The sequence below is a fragment of the Gymnodraco acuticeps genome, unplaced genomic scaffold (genome assembly GCF_902827175.1).
Source record: "Gymnodraco acuticeps unplaced genomic scaffold, fGymAcu1.1, whole genome shotgun sequence".
NCBI lineage: Eukaryota > Metazoa > Chordata > Actinopteri > Perciformes > Bathydraconidae > Gymnodraco > Gymnodraco acuticeps.
In genome coordinates this window covers 71,129-82,053 of record NW_022989921.1, presented here as the reverse complement: position 1 = coordinate 82,053, position 10,925 = coordinate 71,129, and the positions used below count along the sequence as shown (strand labels likewise).

The window sequence follows — 10,925 nt, the reverse complement described above, 5'->3', positions numbered from 1 at the left end:
CCTTGGTACTTCCTGTTTAAATGTAATTGGGCTGTTACAGACCCCCCTCAGCTGTCAAGGACTCCTTGTCTTCGTTGGCAAATATTTTATCTCAACTAGACTACAAGGAAATAGTGCTATTTGGTGATTTTAACTGGGACTGGTTAACTGCAGTATCAGAGGATTTTAAAAACCATTGTATCTCATTGAATGTTACTCAGATTGTTGACAGTCCTACTCACCCTAACATTAAGTCCCCAAATAAATCCTCCTTACTTGATCTCATTCTAACTAATGTTCCCCATAAATACTCGTCTGTGGGAGTATTTGCTAACCACTGTGTTGTAGCCACAATTAGGGACACAAAGGTCCAAAAGGGTAAACCTCACATTATAATAAAGAGAGACACAAAACATTTTGTGGATCAGGGTTTTGTACATGATCGTTCGGTTTTGATTTGGGAACAATTGATGTGTGTGCTGATGTTGAAACTGCCTGGTCTTATTTGTATCTTGGTTTTATGGAAATTATTGATAGACATGCAACCCTGCGTACATTTAGAGTGAAGGGACAATCCTTGGTTTTCTGCTGAATTATCTAGTCTCCTACATGAGAGAAACAAGGCCTGGGCAAAGGCTAGAAAATCAGGCTCAGAGGTAGAATGGCTACGCTTTAGGCAGCTAAGAAATAGCTTCACATCACAAATAAAAAGTGCTAAGTCTAACGGCCCGTCCACACAGCGGCGTGCGTTGAAGCTTCCAACGCTTCTGCCCATTCACTTTGAATGGGGTGACGTCACTTTTAGCCACACTGCATTTTGGGAAGCAACGTGGAGCGTTGCTGGCTTCAAAAGTTGAGCAATGTTCAACTTTTGACGCCTCGATGGAGGCGTCAGCCAATCGAATCATATGCCAGTACAAGCTCGAGCCAATCTAACCGCGTGCTTGTGTGTCTGGGGCGGGAGATTCATGTGATTGGTTGTTGGTCGAATGTCAGACACGCCCGCTGGCAAGCGTCAACGCACACCGCTGTGTGGACGGGCCGTAAGTATTATCTGTCAGTTACCACAAAGAACCTAAATAATCCTAGAACATTTTGGAAAGCCATAACATCGATATCCACCGGTGAAATCCGTAATGAGCTACCTCCGTGCATTACCACAGCATCTGGCACTATATCGGACAGAGCCACCATGTTAAATTGTTTTAATAAGCATTTTGTGTCCTGTGGCTCTCTGTTCGATTATAATATAATAATATTGGGAGGGATGAAACCCTCTTTAATGGTCACACATGCAGAGCACACAGCACACACAGTGAAATGTGTTCTCTGCTTTTAACCCATCCTAGTACCAGGAGTCTAGTACTAGGAGCAGTGGGCATTATGTTACTAACTCTGCTTCTGTGATCACCACAGTCGGTGACTCTGAACAATGTGATCTGTAAAACCCTTTCAGTTTGACTCCTTTTACTGTTGATGTTGTTCATGAAGCCTTATCCAAGTTAGATCCTAAGAAACCGGCTGGCCCGGACAACGTAGAACCTTTCTTCTTAAAGATAGCTGCAGATTGTATTGCTCCTCCTCTCACTACTCTTTTTAACCTCTCCCTCAGCACAAACACAATTCCAAAAATATGGAAGTCAGCGTTTGTCCTGCCTTTACTAAAAGGAGGGGAGGTCACTTTATTAAATAATTATAGGCCAATCTCTAAGTTGTCAGTTCTGGCTAAGGTTCTTGAACGCTTAGTGAGTGAACAGGTAAAGGTGTTTTTATGTACAAATGATATCCTGTCTAAACATCAGTCAGGCTTCAGAAAGCAACACAGCACCATCACTGCCACAATGAAAGTGGTGAATGATGTGGCGAGTATTTTAGATAATAAGCAGAGTTGTGCAGCTCTATTTATTGACCTTTCAAAAGCGTTTGATACCGTCGATCATCGCATCTTAAAGCAGAGGCTACTCAGTATTGCTTTTTTTTTTTATAAAACTTTATTTTATATTATTTGGGCAGTACATGATATACACAAGTTACATTAATAATGCACATAAAACACAATGAATAAATATATAAATAACATAAAGAGAGCACGTTTATATTCCAATGAGACTCAGCTCGGTCACAGACTCAAAACGCCCCATGGCTGAGTCTGGGATTTGTCCAGGGTTTTTCTTCTCCTTAGTTCAGTAAGTATTTGTGTCACGATGGTGCCACTGTTTATGATCGTCTGATTTCGTACCATTTTGCACCTTGTCTTCCAGATCTTCATACATGTGATACAAATTACCAGCTGATTAGTCCCTGTGTTTATTGTCCATCCCCTCATCCAGAATACAATACATGATTGAGATATAATTTACATTGAACTCTAACCCGATGCCCCGTAGGAGCGACCACACATCCTGGGCTCTGTAGCAGTCCATGAGGAGGTGCTGTAGAGTCTCGTCCTCCTCACAGTTAATCATGTAGGCCGCAAGGTGAACCTCGGAAAGTCCTTTAGAAAAAGAAATCCCGCTCCACAGAAGTGGAACTACATAATCTTTAGTTCATAAAAAAGAACGAGTCATGCTTATCCACCAAAGAAAAGTTCGTCGCTAAAATTCCTGTCAATTCTTCTAGGCACGTAATTATTGGCTGAACTAGTCCCTTCAAATCGTAATAATATCTTGGTCAATTTCCTCGTCCCCGCTACTCGATGAAACCATGGCGGTCGCCATTTTTTCCAAATCTGTTTGTTGATACCGGTATATGCAGCTACCCAATTGGTGTAGCACGATCACGTGACGGACCGTGGCACTACTTTTGACCAAGATATTATTACGCTTTGAAGGGACTAGTTCAGCCAATAATTACGTGCCTAGAAGAATTTACAGGAATTTTAGCGACGAACTTTTTTTTGGTGGATAAGCATGACTTGTTCTTTTTTATGAACTAAAGATTGTGTAGTTCCACTTCTGTGGAGCGGGATGAAACGATAACAGGGTTCACCTTATGGCCTAATGGGGCATTTTCTAGTTTTCACATAGCAGCTCCATGAAACCACAGCTCTGACCGCAAGTCTGTTGACTGATATCAGCCACCTCACGTTGTAACAACCGGTGTTTATGTGACCGGTAGTCACTCAAGGTAACGCCCACCCAGCCAGTGATTCGCTGTTGGTTGGCGCCTCATTTCCTTTCCCCCTATTTAGTTAGACGGAGCCGGAAGGAAAATGTGTGTGCAGCAAGCAAGAGGGATCGGCGGAGCAACACGCTCATCTGTTCAACCAGCAGTTAGGTCGTTTACAGTCCGTACCGTTTGTCTGGTCCACCGTCATCCGTCATCATACCTTTGCTTCACGTTCCTGGATTATTGCATACAAAACTGAAAGGAGCCGCTCATCTCACAAAACCTTAAAAACCAGGACTGGATTACTCAAACCGACTGACATTCTCCTGTGGTAATTGACTGTTTTATTTATTTTGAAGGACACCCAGAGTGGAACGTTTTGGATTTACATTTTGAACTGTGGGAAGACGAATTTGTTTGTATTCAAAAATACACTTACTACTTGTGATTATGATTTTGAGTTGTGTCTTTTCTTATATTTTAATGTCATTCAATGTGGGGTGTTTATAGAGAGATATATACACCTTTGTGCAGATTTACAAAAACTGACTGACCAAGCCAAATCTGAAACGTCAGGAGAGAGACCTGACTGGCACCCCAAATAAGTAAACTGTTACAACGTCTCATGCTCTCCGATAACCGTTTACTTTTTTACTAATTTTAAGACTTAAAAATTACTCTATTCGGTAGTCCGATCCAATCAATCTCTAAATGCTGAACTTCAGTTGTGAAGTCACTATAAACTAACTTGTGATATGGTCCATTTCTAGCTCTGCCTCTTCTTTTCTTCCATCCCATTCCTCAACCCAAGGTGCTTTCCTATCGATTGCAGCCGAGATGTTTTTTACAAAGGTAATTTTTATTTTAATGCCTAGGTCTATGGCTCCCAGGCCTCCATATTCCCTACTCTTAAATAACACATTACGTTTAGCAACCTCCCTTGTTGTACCCCACACCAAATTGACACACTGTTTGTTTAATTGCATAATTATTTGGGCTGGTGGGGGGAAGATGTTTGCTAGAAAAAGGATCTTGCTGAGTATGAATGATTTTATTATGTTTATTCTTGATTTATAATTTGTATTTTTATTCCCAGTGTTTAACTTGTTCTTTGACTTCACTTAGTTTATTCTCCCAATTGAGTTCAGCACAGTTGTCGCTACAAATAGTTATTTTAATTTCTTTTTTCACTTGAATGTTAATGTCACATTTGGCATCGTCGGTGCTGATCCAAACACCTTCAGTTTTGCTGTGGTTTAATTTAGCTCCTGATGCCAATTCATATAGGTTTAGGTGGTTTGTTAGAACATCCATTTCCTGTTGGTTTTTATTATAACAGTGACATCGTCTGCAGGCGATGGCAGTTATTTTGGGCGCATAGCCAACTGGTGTTCCTGATATGAACCTGTCATTGTTTATTATTTTTAATGAATGGACTTATGGCTAGCATGTACAGAGCTGCGCTTAGAGGGCACCCCTGCTGCTTAACCCCTCTCTCAACATTGAATGCATTTGTTAACACACCGGTTACATTTACACAGACACAAGATTTAAAATACAGACACTTAATCATGTTTATGAAGGCTTCAGGAAATCCTTCATCACCGACCATAAGTAATCCCTGGATAAATAGTCGAAGGCTTTTTTTTTGATCAAGTCCAATAATAAAAAGGACCTTTTTCTTCTTTTGGCTTATTTATGATTTCTCTTAAAATTGATAAGTTGTCCCATAAGGCGACCTTTTATAGCACATGTTTGCTCCTTATCTAATATATCTGTTAATCTATTCATTATTATTTTTGCTAGTATCTTATAATCAGTATTCATTATAGTTAAATGTCTGTAATTATCTATATCAGTTTCATCGTTTATTTTATATAGTAGAGTCAAGACACCTTCATAAAATGAGTCCCCCATACAACCACTGCTGAGTCCTTCATTAAACAAAGAGGTCAGTAAGTTCAAAACATCATCAGATAACAGTTGATAAAACTCAGTGGGCAGGCCATCAGGACCGGGGCTCTTACCGACATTCAGCTCTTTCACCGCCTGGATCACCTCATCTTTTCTAATCTCACCGAGAAGGAAGTCAAATTCTTGGATGTTGTACGGAGGGATTGTTCCCAACAGAGTTTTAACACAGTCCGTTTCAATGTCTGTTTTTTTATATGCTTCAGAACATAAATCTCTTATCACTTCTCGTTTCTGTTTTTCATTATACACAATACAACCTTCTTGATTTTTTTTTATAGATCTGATGAATTTACTTTGAATTTGCTTTTGGTTGGTTTTAATGGCTCGAGCCAAGTTGCCTCTCTGATCTATTTCAGATGTTGTATAAATATTATAATGATTCCTGGTTTAATTGATCAATTTCAGTTTTTAATTTAGATATATTTTTCTTCTACCGTTTTAGTTTTAACTTTAATCTGCTTTAAATTAATATATTGTTTGATTAATGATTCATATTTAATATGTTTTGCTTTATTTAATTCTCTACATTTAAATTTGAAAAAACGTTTTAACCTAATTTTTAATGTTTTCCCATAATTTGATGTCAGAGTTTGTTAAATATCTCAATTGTATTATTTTTTGTATATCCAGTTTTAGTTCTGTTGAGACACAAGTATTTTTTAGGCACTGTGTGTTCAGTTTCCAGAAGCCTCCAGTGGAAGGGGCTCCGGAGGATAATGACGTTTGGACCAAAAGATGATCCGAAAAGTTATTAAAGATTGTTTTATAGTTGGTTACAGAGAAGTGATTCGATACATAAATCCTGTCTATATGGGTTTTAGTTGTTTTGTCATATCTCAGTATTGCCATATCCAGCCATGCAGTGGGGTGGTTTGTGAACCACCTTGCTGAAACGTCCCAATGTGTTCAGTTTGATGGGCTCACTTCTGAGTGGTTAAACATTACAAATGGTGTTCCTTAAGGTTTTGTTTTAGGTCCACTTTTATTCTCCATCTATATCAACAGTTTAGGTGAAAATGTCGATGGAGCAACTTTACATTTTTTATGCGGATGATACCATGATGTATTGTGTAGGTCCCTCCATTAAGGAGGCTGTTGTTGAATTACAGGCTGTTTTTAACATTATTCAGACTCAGCTCTCTGAACTAAAGCTTCTTTTAAATGTTGATAAAACCAGGGTAATGCTTTTTTCAAAAGCTAAAAAGATACCAGAGACTGCTTTGGATATTGTAACTGCGCAAGGAATAATACTTGACGTGGTTGCCTGTTACAAATACCTAGGTATCTGGCTTGATGATTGTCTTACTTTTAAACTTCATGTCAATAACCTGCTTAAAAAGCTGAGGGTTAGACTAGGTTTCTTTTGCAGGAACAAGTCCTGTTTCTCGCTTGAGGCCAGGAAAAGGCTCTGTGACCTTTTTACCTGTGCTGGACTATGGTGATTTGTTGTATATGAATGCACCTGCCCATTGCCTGAACAAGTTAGATGCTGCCTAGATTTGTCACTAATTGTAAAGCACTTACACATCACTGTACACCAAGGCAGGTTTGCCATCACTTACTGTACGGAGGCTCAGTCATTGGTACACGTTTATTTATAAAGCTATGTTGGGTAAACTCCCGTATTATATCTGCTCTCTGATAACACAGAGAGTTGAAAGCAGCTATTGTCTGAGATCGCATGATGTAGTATTGTTAGATGTGCCAAGAGCAAGGACTGTCTTAGGTAAGACAGCTTTTTTTTCTTTTCATAAATAACATTAATACAATACATGGAGATGCTTACGTAACTGCAGCTGTTGTACACCAGGATTAATCATTCATGCCCTCCTTGGGCACCAAAAGGATATGCCGCTTCTTAATGTTATCAATTTCTATATTGTGCAAACATCAACATGTTACAGACATTATCACTCCCCCTCATCGGAAACATGATCGCACAATACCTGAACCATTATGATAGTAAGAACCAGTGCTTTACCATCCAGATGAAACAAGTACAAGTGCAGTAGATACAAATAAATGAAAAAAATAAATACAAATAAATAAGTAAAGAGGTGCTGCTAGAGATCTGGTGTTGTTTGTATTAATGGGGAACATTTTTCTTCGAATTTGTCAGTTTTCAGCTGTAGTCTTGCTGAGATTTTCTCCATTAAATAAATATTTTTTACCCTGTTTCTCCAGTGGACTATAGTGGGGGGCTGCGGATTATGCCTAGCACCCATTTAATCTCCCTTTGAACATCCTTCCTGAAGCCCTGAATGTTTGGATAGTCCCAAAATATATGTGGGAAGTCTCCCACCCGTCCACAGACCCTCCAGCACAAATTAGAGGTATTGCTATATTTTGAAGTGATAGATGGGGTGTTAAAATATCTAATTTTCACCTTCCAATCAAATTCCCTCCATGTTAGACTGTTTGTTATTGTATGTCCCACCTTGAATGTTTCTTCCCAATCCTCGTCGCATATTATAATATTCGCTTCCAACTCCCATTTTTCTTTGACATCCTTATTGTTGCCGTTACATTCATAATGTAGTACCTTGTAAAGTTTTGATATAGCCCCTTTTTTTGTCTCGTCCCCTGTATATGTCATTAACAGTTCCTCTAGTTCAGGGATGGGCAAATGGCGGCCCGGGGGCTGCATGCAGCCCCCACCTCCTCTTTTTGCGGCCCTCAGATTAATTTATAAACAACTTAATTAATACAAAAAAATATATATATTTTAAATTGTTTTACTTGTAGTACTGATCATAGTTATATCGCGAGCTGCGTACATGATTTAAAATACCGCGAAATAATCTGTGACACATTTGTGTGTATTGTGTTTGTTTCCCGGGGAAACCCTCACAAGAAACACCGGCTGTTGTTATGCCTGCTGTGACGTTGAATTGCCTCTTGTAATTATGCCTTTACAAGCTTAAAAGTTGTTTATTAACTTTATTTATCATCTGAATTTAGCGAAACAAGTTTAATATTCTAAAAACCAAGACTTTGTTTATTTGAAATCAGATGAAAACAAACTGTCACGGACCCTGCCGTGTTATCTATGATTACTACGCTTTTCATTCATAATTTCAGCGGGAGGGAGGGGGGGCGGTGCTGAGGAACGCTGAGAAACAGCAGAGTGCGGGCTGATAGGTGTTGACATTCCCCTTATTGTGCGTCAGCAGAGACAGGCTACAAGTGTTTTAGGTTCAAGTTAGACAACTAATGTCTGGGTTAGTGTTCATGACTTCATGTTTATCTCATTTTAATGGTTAATCTCAATACACACACATTTTTCGTGCTTTCCAATAGTTTAAAATAGTTGTATTCCACTGTTTAATAACCTGTTCAATACAAACATGCCACTTGTAAAAATGAAATAACATTTCTGTGAACTGATATTTGTTTTGTGAGTTTATTAGAGGATGTTCCCATTTTTGGGGATGTTCCCTTTGATAGTAAAATGTCAATGAAGATGTCAGACTTAGTATATTTGTTAATAATTAAATACAACACATGGAATTTTTGTGTGCGTGTGTCCCAAGTGAATCTGCGGCCCCCTGGCGGCCAGTACATCAATTATGTGGCCCCCACCACCATCAAAGTTGCCCATCCCTGCAAGTTAGATGCTTTGCGAATGTTTTCCCATTCCTTATGCTTCTGAAGGTAATGTCTCAGTTGCAGGAATCTATAAAAGTCACAGGGTGGTAGGTTAAATTCCTGTTTCAGTTGTTCAAATTATGTAATGGTTTGTCCAGTAAAGAGTTGTGTAATATATATTAACCCCTTATTTTCCCATGTTTTAAATCCTGAGTCCATAATAGATGGTAAAAAGTCTGGGTTTGTAGCTAGTTTAGTGGCCCTGCTTATAGAGTTTGACAGTTTGAATTCCTTTCGTACCTCTGACCATATCTTCATCGTAGCCCTGATCCACTCATTGCAAGTCCCCAACCCTTTGTGCCTTTTCTGTCAAAAATGGAAGTGCTCCCACAGGTACATTTTTACATGATTTGTTCCATATCAACCCAAATTGTTTCCGTAATTTGTGCTGCCCAATAGTAATATTTTAAATTAGGTAGATTCAACCCTCCATTCTCTTTTGTACATAGAAGTGTCTTATATTTAATTCTCGGTTTTTGATTTTGCCACAGGAATGTTGATATAATTTTGTTCAGTAATTAAAAATAGATTTAGGGATCACGATAGGCAATGACTGGAACAAGAATACAAGTCTAATATTATTAGCCCCTTGCCTATGGGATAAAACCTGTTTGATAAGTTTGGTTATACATCTTTGCATTCTCTGAGCCAGTATGTTCGTCAATATTTTTAGATCGTTACAAAGCAAGCTAATTGGCCTATATCCCTCACATGAAGTCGGACCTTTGCCCTCCTTATGTAGGACAGATATAATGGCTTCAGACCAAGTTTTCTGTGGATTACCTGAAGATAGAGCATAATTAAAAACTTTAAATAATATTGGTGTAATCTCTTCTTTTAGACATTTATACAATTCACCTGGAAACCCGTCTGTACCAGGGGATTTGTTATATTTCAAAGTGTTTATAGTGTCAGATATTTCCTGCAATGAAATTGGCTGTATCATTTTAGATGCCTCCTCCTTTGTTGATGATGTCAAATGTAATCTATGAAGAAATGGTTGTGTTTTGGATTCTGTAAACTTAGAGTCTAATAATAATCTGCAAATGCTCCTGCTATCTGTAATGGGTTTTACCAACATTTGTTTAGAATTAGGGTGTCTTATTTTAGAAATTATCCTATTTGTCTGGGCCTTTCTGAGTTGGAATGCGAGAAGGCGACTTGCTCTGTTGCCCATTTCATATCTCTGTTTAGTAAAACGTAGAGCTCCTTCTGCTTTGTATGTCAGAAGTTCATCCAATTTACATCTGTTTCTTTTTAGTTCAAGTAAGGTGCTATTGTTGGATGTTCTTTTATATTCTCCCTCCAATTCTCTAATTTTACTCTCCTAACTTTTTGGCTGTTCCAGACGAGCCATTCTCAGCCTAGATGTTATTTCAATTATTTTCCCTCTAATAACTGCTTTTCCAGCCTCCCATAAAGTTGATGGAGATACCTCTCCATTATCATTCATTTGAAAGTATTCCATTAGATTTTATTTTATCTCCTTCACCACTTTCTGGTCCGATAGAATTGACACATTAAGCCACCAATATTTGAAAAAAGATTCTCTTCCCATGTCTATAGTTAATGTTATAGGAGCATGGTCACTTATGGTTATAGTCTCTATGTCACAATTCAAGACTTTGTCTATATGTTGTTGTGACACACAAAAAAAGTCTAACCGTGAATAGCTACCATGTGGGTTAGAATAGAAAGTCAAATCCTTCCCTCTGGGGTTGGTGTTTCTCCATGGATCTATGAGACCCCGGTCTTTAAACAACATTATTCAACACTTTAGATTTTTTGGAAGTTGGTACTTCTGGTGGCAACCTGTCTAATTTGCCATTCTGTACAGTATTAAAATCCCCTCCAACTATTATCATGCCTTTTCCATTAGTAGTAATAATCTTAGGTATGTTTAAAAAGAAATCCTCGTTCTCTTCATTTGGAAATAGCCATGTCTCCAATAGAGCCAATTACCATTACAAATCTTCCCATGTGATCTTTTATCACTTTCTCTACTGAAAATGGCAAAGATCTATTAGTTAGTATGGCCACGTCCCTTCTCTTGCCATATGAAGCATGAAATACTTGGTTTACCCACTCTCTTTTTAGCTTTCAACCTCGACAAGATGGGTTTCTTGAAGCAACGCAATTGAACATTTTAGTTTCTTTAGTTGGCTCATTATCTTTTTCCTTTTTATGGGGTGATTCAAACCGTGGACATTATAGGA

The 10,925-nt window shown here is 38.4% G+C and overlaps 1 protein-coding gene across 2 annotated transcripts in view; it reads right to left on the bottom strand.

The window, feature by feature from the left end:
* The window catches only part of LOC117542279 (zinc finger protein Xfin-like), a 134,891-nt gene that overhangs the window by 71,676 nt on the left and 52,290 nt on the right, over nucleotides 1–10,925 (bottom strand). The gene's annotated exons all lie outside the window — the stretch shown is intronic.